The following is a 12395-nucleotide window of genomic DNA, read 5'->3' on the forward strand; positions in this document are numbered from 1 at the left end:
ACTGAGCTAAACACCCCAAGCTGGCCTTTTTCTAAGATTCTGTGTTTCTCAGAATCTGTTGTTCTAATGTTTGAGGATTCCAGAATTCTATGATTTTCAGCTTTCAATGACCTACAGGTTCTTCTAGCTGGGAATGGGGGTGAGCTTTAGAAGCGGGAAGAGCTGTGGGGAGAGGGGCCGGATGACCTCTCACCTCTTTCTGGACGTTTTCGTCAGGAGCAGAAAGGTATAGTTGGTGCATACCTGTTGCTCTCAGTCACACCGAAATAAACTTGTAGAGTCTTAGGAACCAAAATCTAGATGGTGAATGTGGCACAGGGATCATTTTTCTATTAGACAGTAGGAAGGATAGTGAGTGGGGCTTCTGGATTTCTTTCCTTCTGCTAAGAAAAATTATTCAAAACATGCGAATAAAGAAAAAATGATTTATGGGACTTTTTCATGTCAAGCTAGGCATATTATCTAACAGGTCCTTTTGAAGATAATCTCATTCCAAAAATGGATTGTTACTTTGTTTACACAATTAATCAGGGTCTAAGCTTTTTACAATTCTGCAAAACTGCTAAGTCATGATGGCAATCTTTTCTGTTTGGTAGAGAAGGTGACCTTCCACCAAAAATTTAAAAAAATAATAATGCCATCAAATCAGACATTAGCCAGTTTTGTATTTAACTCAGAACTTCTTTCTTTTTTCCTATAAAAAATCCTAGGGTTTCATTTGTCTTTTGAACCAGATTTTTATATCTGGCTCCCTCATTAAGGCATTAAATAATCTTTGACACATATACATCTATTTTGAGAGTTATGTTTTTATCATTTTGAGAATTCTCCTTCCTTTATTCCCTCATTTTCATCTTCTCTTCCTTCCTGTCTCCCTTCATCTTCCCTCTTCCTCCATTTTTTTCTCATCTCTTTCTCTCTCTATGCCCCTTCTCCCCCTCTCTTCCCTCTTTCAAAGACCCTCCCCTCTCTATCTTCCTTCTTTCTTCCTTCATTCTGTCTTTCATCTCACTGCTTCCCTCATTTTGTCTTTTCTCTTTTCTTTCTTTCTCCTCCCCATTCCTCTATCCCTCCCTCCATCAAATGGTGTGTGCATGACCGGAATGCCAGAGGAAGACAAAGAAGAGAGACATAATGGGACAGTGGAAATATTACAAGAAAGAATGGCTGGGTTTTTTTTCCAAAAGTCATGACAGACACCAAACCACAGATCCAAGCAGCTCAAAGAATACCAATGGAGTGAATACCAAAAACCCCACATGTAAGCATATTATATTCAAACTTCAGGAAACCAAAGACAAAGAGAAAATTTTATAGGCAACCAGAAGAAAAAAACCCACCTTGTTCCTAATGGAAAAGGATAAGTATCATAACAAACTTCTCTTAGAAATCATGCAGCAAAAAAAAAATAAATAAATAATAATAATGGAGGGATATCTTTTAAGTGTTGGAAGAAAAAAACTGTCAACGAAGAATTCTATATACAGCAAAGACATCATTCAAAAGTAATGAAGAAATTGTAATAGGATGTATGGTGACAGATGGTAGTTATACATGTGGTGAGCAGAGCACAATGGGTAAACTTGTTGACTCACACTATATTGTACACCTGAAACTAATGTAATGTTGTGCATCAACTATACTCAAAACGATTTTTTAAATATTTATTTATTTATTTGACAGAGAGAGAGACAGCCAGCGAGAGAGGGAACACAAGCAGGGGGAGTGGGAGAGAAAGATGCAGGCTCCCAGTGGAGGAGCCCAATGCGGGGCTCGATCCCAGAACCCCAGGATCACGCCCTGAGCCAAAGGCAGATGCTTAACAACTGAGCCACCCAGGCACCCCTCAAAACAATTTTTTTAAGTAAAAGAGAAATGGGGAGTTATTATTTGATAGGTCCTGTTTCAGTCTGAGATGATGAAAAACTTCTGGAAATGGACAGTTGCACAGCAATGTGAATGTACTTAATGCCACTGAACTGTACACTTAAAAATTATTAAAATGGTAAAAATTTTTAAAGATTTTATTTATTTATTCGACAGATAGAGACAGCCAGCGAGAGAGGGAACACAAGCAGGGGGAGTGGGAGAGGAAGAAGCAGGCTCATAGCGGAGGAGCCTGATGTGGGGCTCGATCCCATAACGCCGGGACCACGCCCTGAGCCGAAGGCAGACGCCTAATGACTGAGCCACCCAGGCACCCCTAAAATGGTAAATTTTTATGTTGTGTTTATTTTACTAAAATGTAAAATGAAAGACAAATAAAGATTCTCATAGACAGGAACGACAACAACACCACCAAACAAAAAGCAGGGTAGGGGAACTGAACTTATTGCTACCATATTGCCCTTGTAAGAAATATTAAAGGCATTTCTTCAGTCAAGGGCAGAGAGAATCTTCAGCCTGCTCCATGCTCAATGAGGAGCCTGATGTGCGTCTCCATCTCATGACTCGGAGATCATGACCTGAGCCCAAGTCAAGAGTTGGCTGTTTAACCAACTGAGCCACCGAGGACCCCTGCACAGAAAATTATTCTGGCAAGAAACAGAATCTTTACTGTCTAGGCAGATTACACAGAAAGTAAAGAACAACAGTTTATATTCTAGACAAAGGTATTAGTGAATACTCCAAAGAAGCAAGCCCATCAAACCTGAATGAACTTGGCTAATATTTTAACACACTTCATAGCATCCTTTCGGACTGTAGAATTATGAACGAACGAAGGCAAGGAAAACTCACTTCCCAAGTGTTATCCTTCATTTTGCTCTTTCGTATTCTGGAGCAAACGGACACTATACCCGAGGAAAGCAAGTCTCTCCAAGGCGGTCCACAGGTCAAAACAATACCAAGATGGCATTTATGCAAATACACCATGCTCTCATCATTGTTATCTTCAAATGGATCCATAAATATTTAAAAATTTCCTCAGTCTCAGGGCACCTGGGTGGCTCAGTCAGTTAAGCGTCTGCCTTTGGCTCAGGTCATGATCCTGGGGTCCTGGGACTGAGCCCCATGTTGGGCTCCCTGCTCAGCGGAGAGCCTGCTTCTCCTTCTCCCTGTGCCTACCGCTCTGCCTCCTTGTGCTCTCCTATCTCTCTGTCAAATAAATTAATTTAAAAAATCTTCAAGAAGAAATTTCCTCAGTCTCAACAGTCACTACAGTAAATAGAAATAGACCTTGCCCACATAAACAAATCTCTTTGGGGTCCTCCATAAGAGACTAAAGAAAAAGTAACCTGAGAAACACTGCTTTTGGACAAAATTACTTTTTTCCCTAAAAAAACAAAAGCACATACACAATTGTATTTCTCTGTCATTATTGATCCTAGTCTGAATCACTCATGTATATTTTTTTAATTTTAAAAAGATTTTTATTTATTTATTTATTTATTTATTTATTTATTTATTTAGGCAGGGCTGTTGCAGACCAAGGGGGAAGGAGAGAATCTGAGGCAGACTCCATACTTAGCAGAGAGCCCAGCATGGGATTCAACCCTCCCACAGAGAGATCATGACCTGAGCCAAAACAGAGTTGGACACTTAACTGACTACACCACCCAGGCACCCCTGAACCACTCCTATTAATTTTAATGCTTAACCAAAGTAACTAGTATCTATTTCACAGAGAAAACGGGTGGTGGGGAAGGCGACAGCTGAGAACTGTCTCTCTCATACCAGCATTTCAGCAGACCAGCAAAACTTTCAATACAATATCCCTTTTACACCTTTTTAAAAGTGACAAAATGGGGGCGTCTGGGTGGCTCAGTCAGCTAAGCGTCTGACTCTGGACCTCAGCTCAGGTCTTGATCTCAGGATTTTGATCTCAGGGTTTTGAGATCAAGCCCCACGCTGTGCTCCACACTGGGCATGGAGCCTACTTAGAAAAAAAAAATTAGAAGTGACAAAATGAACATGTTCATTAAAGTGACTATAAGTCAGAATATTTGCATAGCATGTAAAAATAGAAATAAAATTTATATACGTTTACAATTATGCTTAGTCACCACTGTTGCAAGATTGTGTTGCAATCCATCAAATTTTAACGAAGTCCAAGGTTTCAAGACCTTCGAAATTACTTCAAACTGACATACAAAAGACACAATTACTATTGAAATAAAGCTTTTCGGAATAATGACTCAATTTAATTGAGCAAAAACGTACATTTTAAAATATGTTAACCATTATGTGGGAAGTAATGTTAGTTTTGATCCTCAGGGCTACGTGCCTGGATCAGCAAGTTATTCAGCTAGTGGCTCTAACAAGCCCCAAATCTCATTAACTTAACGCAAGAAGATTTATTTCTTACTTACATGAGACACATGCTGCTGTTCCTGTCCTAACCTAGCTACAAGGGCTATTGGGAAATGTAACCTTGTATGCCCAGGAGAAAAAAACAAGGTTGGTGAACACTTAGCCAGGTTCTGTCAGAATGCCGATTTTCTTTTCTTTTTTTTTTTTAAGATTGTGTTTATTTATTTGAGGGAGAAAGCACGAGCAGGAGGAGGGGCAGAGGGACAAGCGGACTCCATGCTGAACCTGAAACAGGGCTTAATCCCAGGACTCTGAGATCAGGACCCAAGCCAAAGGCAGGTGCTTAACAGACTGAGCCACCCAGGCACCCTTCTTTTTTGTTTCATCGCCATCTCTTTTTACTGTCCTGATAAAAAGACAAATAACAGTTGCAACATGCTTTTAATTAATTTTGAAGAAAGACTATGTTTTCCTGAAATGTGACACTATTTCCAAACTGGACTGCGTGGATATTTCTGCTAAGGGGCTTTGCACACCGTTTCAGGGGTCTCACAGAAGCCCTCTCATCCTAGTTATGTACCCTGGGTTAAGATTTCCCTGGCAAGAGGAATTTTAACAACCCTTCCTATAAAGAGGCATCCAGGGGCTCTAGCTTGTATCCAGGAACACCAGCCCCAACCTTCCCAAGGAGACCAATCTGCCTCCGACTCAATGGGAACCCCTATCATGTGGTCTAAGATTCTCAGGGCTGAACCCATAATCCCCATATTAGTTTCCTGGGGCTGTGGTAAGATAGCACTACAAACTAGATGGCTTAATACAACAGACATTTATTCTCTCACAGTTCTGGTGGCCAGAAGTCCAAAATCAAGGTGTCAGCAGCGCCATGTTCTCTCTGAAGGCCTTAGGGGATGACTATTGCTTAACTCTTCCTAGCTTCTGATGGTTGCTGGTAATTCTTGGTGTTCCTTGACTTCTAGAAGCATGATCCCAATCTCCACCTCCATCATCACATGGCATTCTCCCTGAGTGTCTGTGTTTGACTTCACATAGCATTCTCCTCTCTGTGTCTGTGTCTCTGTTTTGTCTTCTTCTAGGATGCTAGCCATTGGATTAGGGCCCACCCTAGTCCAGAAGGACCTCAAACTAATTAATTGTGTCTGCAAAGACCTGCTTCCAAATAAGGTCACATGTTGAGGCTCTGGATGGACATGAATTGGGGGGTATGTACTATTCAAACTGGGACAATACCATATCCTTCTTCTCATCCTTTAGTGCACCCCATACACACAGTCTCCTGGGACACCAAAACAGGAAGCCAGCCTCCTCCTGGATCTGCTCTTTTTCCCCAACCTTAAGTCTTGCAGAAAATTCAAGAAGTAGCAAAAGATCTTCCCATGTTCCCTGTTGACCAGTCGCACCCGCTAACCCCTTAAAGTTTAGTTTTGCTTCCTCTTACTCATTAGCCAGGGTTGGGGACATGTGAGGAGCAGTCCTGGGTTGTTCTTTTAAGGAGTTCCCTCTTTCCTTCATGTGCCCACCTTCATGGCGAGCCACGCTGTAGGGAGAGTGGAGTGGGGGCAGCGCCAGACCCTCGTGTCAGATCCGTATGAGGCCCCTTCTTCTTTACCCTCTTTCTATCCCTCACAGCCCAGGAGGCTGAAACCCAGGATAGGAGCACGTCTAGTCGATAACATGGGACGGTGGCTCAAGCAGTGATAGGGAGTGAGCATATGTGTCGGGATGAGACCAGTGTATGAGTGATGATGAAGAGCCCAGCCTGGGTCATCTGGAACCTCCCAGAAGCCCATTTTTTATTCTTCCTCCTGTGCCTTCTCCCCATAAGGTCCCAGCTCATTGTTCCTTCCCTCCCTTCCTCTTTTCTTCTAAAGTTGGACAAAGAGATCAGATCTCAACTTTTTCACTCCTAAAAAAAAAAAACAAAACAAAAGGTGGCTCAGGATTCAATGAGTGGGTCACACTGGAAAGCTGGGGAGGAGGGAAAGTGAATCAGTCAGTGTGGAATTTCCTGATGAGGGTGACATGGAGAGGGAGGAGGATCAAAGCTGATAGAGATGGATCCAAGCAAGGACTGGGTGGAAGGATGTATGACTGAATGATGGAAAGGACGATGAATAGTTGGGAGGATGGATGGATGGATGGACAGCAGGATGGGTGGAAAAATGGAGAAGAATCACTGGATGTGGGTGGATTGATGGACAGTTGAATGGGAGGGTGGCAAACATGTGGAAGGTGGCACGTGCTGGTGAAGGGAAGGATGAAGAAATAAATGCACTGAGAGATGGATAAGAGGATGCAATGATGGACAAAAGAGTGGATGGATGGCTAAATGGAGGCCCAGTAGGAGAGAGGAATGGAGAAGCACAGGGTGAGTGTATCAGAGGACAAAAGATAGAAGAATGGCTGGTACTGGAAGGGTGCATAGGCAGACTGTGAGGTTGGCCTCATTGGATGTGAACGGGAGGACCGAAGGGAAGGTTGAATGAACCACCGTGGAGGGGAAGGGTTTTTTGAAACGGGTGCAGGGCAGTGAGGGATGAATGGATGGATCTTAGAGGGGCACGTCTCTCTGAGGCTAGAGCTTTATGGTTTCTATACATTTGGGGTTAGGGGCGATCACTTACAAAGTCACAAGAGAAACAAATGTTCTATCTGTTAGTATCAGAGACCCCAAAATAGCAGTGGCTTAAGCAAGGTAAGTATATCTCTGACATGCTAGTCTGAGTATCAGCAGTCAGAGGCTTACACGGCAGCTCCAGTGCTAAGAACCTATGTTTCTTTTGTCTTTTGCTCCACAATTCCCCAGGGCAATGCCCTCCCTGATCCTCTCAGCTCACCACCTCATGTGCTGGGTCTGCATTCTGATCAGCAGGATGGTGGGGCATGGGAGTGGAAGGCAAAACCTGGAAGTGGTCACACGTCACCCTTCGCCTCTCATCTGGGCACAGTCTTCATGTCATGCCTAGCTGCAAGGGAGGCTGGAAAATGTAGCCTTATTTTGGATGGGCTTGAGCTAAGCTCAAATTCAGAGAGTCCATTACCTAAGAAAGAAGGGATAAATGGATGTAAGGGAACAATTACCAGCGTCTGCCATGGGGATCGACCCTGGGGTTGATAAGGAAACCAAAGAAAAACAATCTGCAAACAGCACGGTTGATATTCAGCTGACGCACTCATCGTGATGAAGGTCTGGGATAGGGAGTGGGGTCCTAGACAGGTTCTCAGACACGGCAGAGATGAATACTTTGGGCATCTTGCTGCTTTTTTGTTCACATGCTTCCAGATGATAAAGCTCACCAGGACGGGCATGTGGTAAACAGGAAGAGGGTGAGGACCTCTCGGATCTCCAGGTCACCGGGAAGAAGGAACCGCCCTTGGCCGTGGGCCCTGGCTACAGAGATCCTGGGGCTCGGCTTCTTTAGTAACCTGAATACCTTTGGATTAGAATCCATGGGGGTTGGATCCCACGTGGGAGCTCGCCACGGCTATGGAGCTTATGTAACTTCTAGTCTCCTCTGAGATTCCCGTTGAGTGCGGTGTCTTCATCCCTTCAGTCTCTCTTCAGTAACGTCCGCATCCTCCATGCTTGTTCTCCAAGAACACGTCCAAGGTCATGGACGTTCTAGGGTCAGGGAGAACCAGGTTTGCGTTCTGCCTCTGCTCCTTTCTTGGTGAGTGTCATCTGGAACAAGACACCTAATTTCTTTGAGCCTTGGTTTCCACTTGCATAAAATGAGACTACCCATAACAGTACCTCCCTTGCCAAACCTGGAGGTTTGTTCGGATTCAATGTGTTAAAGCCATCATTCAACAACTAACTCTCTAACGCGGGCTCCTCAGCCCTTGGAAATCTGTGATCGGGGAGGAATTTGCTGTAGGTGGGGCGATGGCTAGGGCAGGGAGGCTGAGCAAGGCTGGGTGCATTCTGTGGTAGGTGGCAAGTCACGGGCAGACTACAGGATAGACCTTCAATGGGAGCTGGACTAGCAGGGAGAAGAGGTGGGGGCTGCGCATTCCCGAGCCTCTGCTGTGCACCAGCACGGTGCAAAATTCCTGACTGTCACACTCTCATGGATCTTCACGTCTTTGTGCGTCATTCCCATTTTACACACAGCCAGAGTGAGGCTCGCCCAGGTTACTGGGCTCTCAAGGGTAGAGTTAGGATTAGCATGCCTCTTTGCCCCCCCAGGAACTCTTTCCCACCAGTAACTTGCCTGGGGGTCCTCTCCTTGTTGGGGGAAGGTTTGGGGATGGGACCGGCTGGTAGGTGTCAGAGAGGGGGTAAGAATGAGGGAGACTGTCAGTGGAGGGAGGCGTCCCTGTTGCTGAAATGGAGGTGTGGGAGGGTGTTGCTTACTGTTTTTCTCCGGTGGGTGGGGCCATGACCTACCGAATTTTCAGGAGCACCATGGTACCAAGAGTCCCCAGGAAGGGGGGAAAACCTAAAGCATTGTCTCCCTTGCTGAAGTCCCAAATCAGTGGGCTGGGGTAGACACCAGCCATCATTCTTTTGGTCCTCAGATTCCTCAGCTCAGCCGAATTGGATGGTTCCCCCAACTTTCCACTGCCGCCTTGTTTGCACTGCTTTGCACTTTTTCTAGGGGCTGCGGGGAAGCCCTAGTGCCTGCCTGTCCCCTCCAGGAAGCTCCCCGTGACTGCAGCCTCTGACCGGTTTATTCTGTTTCCAGGTGAGGGAGGCAGTTATCTGATCCTTGCACCCCATCCAGAAAGAATGAGCTGGGAGAGCATCTAGGAGGCCGGGTTGGTGCGCTGAGAAAGACAGAGCTAAGAAGGGTGAGAAGAAAGAAAATGTTCTTCCTGGCCTCCTCCTTACCCCCCACAGCCCCAGCTGCTATTCATGAGGAAGAATTACATAACCAACCCCATCCAACTGAGCAGGAGCCGGAAGGGGAGGGGTCTGGGCAAAGAACATGTGTCAGTAAGAAGGGAGCCAGAAAGTGATCACAGGGGTGACAGAAAGCAAGAGAAAGAAAGCGTGGCAGGGGACAGAGACAGAGAGACACAAAGTATGATCTCTCTCTGATACTTTTCTCCCCTGCTGAAGCCCCACATCAGTGGGCTGGGTGAGAGGGGGAAAGAACGGGAAGGGATTGACTAGGACCCAGAGCAAGAGGGAGAAGGAATCAGAAAAACACAAGATACTCAGCCTGGGAGGGAAAGACACAGACAGAGCAAGGAAGAGCTAGAGCTAAGGGACACTCACTCAGAAATGTGTAGACAGAGAGAGAGAGAGCTGGACACTTGGAGAGATCTAGAGAGCAAGAAATAGAGCTGCAGAGGAAAGAGTCAGACATATACCGAGAGCCTGAGATAGAAGGTCAGGGAGAGGGACACAGAGACACAAAGAGCCGCAGGAGGCCAGGGAAGGAGACAGAGACCTGCCTGAAGTAGAAACAGAGAGATGATCGCATCAAAGGGCTGGAGACCTGGCCAAGCCTTGTGCGCCGCCAGCAGACATTCTTTTTCTAGTCTGTGTTATGTGTCAGGCCCTGACAGTCCAGATCCCTTGGAATCCCAACCACAAGCCTCAATGACAAGGGCATCAGCTGACACCTACAGAGCGCTGACTCTGTCCCAGGATGGTCTAAGCACCCCGCACACACCCACCCGGTCCCACAGCAACCCCACTCGGTAAGGACAACGATGAGCTCCATTTCACAGAGGAGAAGACGCAGAGGGTTAAGTCAAGGTCAACAGCTAGGAGTCAGGAGTCGACACCAAGGCAGTCTGGCCCCATTTTAAGTTCTCCACTACAGAGAGACAGCCAGGGACCCTAAAGATGTGGCTGGGGACCCTAAATTTGCAGAAGTGAGAGTTCTTAGCCTGGAGTCCAAAGACTGATGGAAGGAGCCTCTGAAAGCCCCCTCATGATCCTGCGTCGTGGGGCTCCGTCATGCCTCCCGGGGGAAACTGAGTGCAAGTATTTTGGATAGGTACAGCTGGAAGGTACAGCTCTAATTTTTTCCCGACGTGGTTGTTCTGAACCCTACGACATGTCGAGCACTGTTCTAAAGGATGGGGGTCCAGAGACCAAAGCACACAATGGCAACAATGATGAATAAAGCTGTGCAAATCTCTGTCCTCAGAGATGTTATTTGGATGGGAAGAGGCATTAATATGGCATGCTCTTGTCTCCAGCCTTTTGCCCTTGGGTGCCCTCTGCCAGGAATGCTTCTGATGAGGGAACAGAAGGCAAGCTGAGGACAAAGCAGAAACGGACACCCCTCCAGCCCCCCAAGGGGATGTCTGTGACATTCCTCAGGCACCCCTGGCTGCCCTAAAGGAAAAAGAAACAGTTAAGCTATAGAGACCACAATCCTGCAAGACTTGAGTCTCCCTCAGTTTACAAATGCCTTAGCAGTTTACAAGAACAAAGCATTTCTATCAATAACCTAGCTTCTGGAAGGGAATGTAGATACAATTAAATGTCCTTATAATCTGCAGCCTCCAGGAAGTTTCCAACTATCTTCATGTTAGTGCCTCATTAGAGAGAGGGACGGCCTTGGCTTGATGATAACCAGATATCCAGTATCCTGCGAGTCTTCTTGAATTTATGAAAGTACTTTCTCAACCTCCCTTTTTCCCTCACCTCCCCCAACCCCATGGTATATAATCAGCTGCCCCTCACAACCTGGGGCAGCAGCTCTTTCTGCCCACAGGTCCTGTCCCAGTGCTTTAATAAACCACCATTTTGCACCAAAGATGCCTCAAGAATTCTTTCTCGGTCGTCGGCTCCGGACTCCACCCCACTGAACCTCACCTGTATTCCACAACCCCATCACTTCTCCCCACACCTTTCCACGCTGACTCTCAGAAGTCACCTCCTAAAAGCAGTCCTCCCTGACCACCCACTCTCTAGCAGCCCCCATCAGTCAGTATCCAACATATTTCCTTGTTTAATTTTCTTCGTGGTGTTTATCACTCACTGACGTCATCGCATTTATTCAGTAGGCTGCTTGCTTTTTGTCAGCCTCACCCGCTAGCATTTACAGCCTTCACGAGGGGATGGATTTTGATTTTCATGTTCTTTCCTTTTTTAAGATTTACTTACTTATTTTTGAGAGAGAGAGAAAGAGAGAGACAGAGCACGCAAGACTGTGAGCAGAAGGAGGGGCAGAAGGACAGGGAGAGAGAGAGAGACTTCCAAGTTGACTCCCCACCAAGCACAGAGCCTGAGTCAGGGCTCGATCTCACAACCCTGAGATCATGACCTGAGCCAAAATCAAGAGCCAGCTGCCCAACTGGCTGAGCCACCCAGGCGCCCCGATCTTCATGTTCTTTGCTACATGTAGCCCCTATGCCTACATTATTAAGTAGTATGTGCTCACTAAATCTTTGTCCAGTGTCAAGGACAACAAACTCATGTGTAATGCTCCCTTTAGACCACTAGAGGCTCTCTCTGCCTTCTCCTTAGTATTAACTCAGTTAATTTCCTCTGCAGGCCTTGGAGGAGGGGACTGGATGGGGACAAAGAGCTGAAGAAACTCGCTCCAATTCACAGCACTGGATGATTCGAATTCAGGCACAGATACAGACGCTAAAAAACAAAACAAAACAAAACAAAAAAAAGAAACACACACACACACACACACACACACACACACACACTAGAACAAAGGTTAAGAACCAGATCCCAGGGGTGCCTGGGTGGTACAGTCGTTAAGCGTCTGCCTTTGGCTCAGGGCGTGATCCTGGTGCTCTGGGATCGAGCCCCACATCAGGCTCCTCCGCTGGGAGCCTGCTTCTTCCTCTCCCACTCTCCCTGCTTGTGTTCCCTCTCTCGCTGGCTGTCTCTCTCTGTCAAAGAAATAAAATCTTTTTAAAAGAAAGAAAGAAAGAAAGAAAGAAAGAAAGAAAGAAAGAAAGAAAGAAAGAAAGAAAGAAAGAAAGAAAGAAAGAAACCAGATCCCAAAATACGGTGAATTAACAGAGTAAAGAATGCCAGACTGGAAATACTTTTGGGAGGGAAACTTCCTTCCTTAGACTTCACCAGAATATTACAGTTCTGGGTGCTGGGAACACAGCAGTGACCTGGGCAGCCCAGAGCCTCCCTCCCAGTGTCCCTGGTGGGAGAGACAGCTGTTCCCCAAGCTGTTGGCCCT

The sequence above is a fragment of the Ursus arctos genome, unplaced genomic scaffold (assembly GCF_023065955.2).
Source record: "Ursus arctos isolate Adak ecotype North America unplaced genomic scaffold, UrsArc2.0 scaffold_19, whole genome shotgun sequence".
NCBI classification, from domain to species: Eukaryota; Metazoa; Chordata; class Mammalia; order Carnivora; family Ursidae; genus Ursus; species Ursus arctos.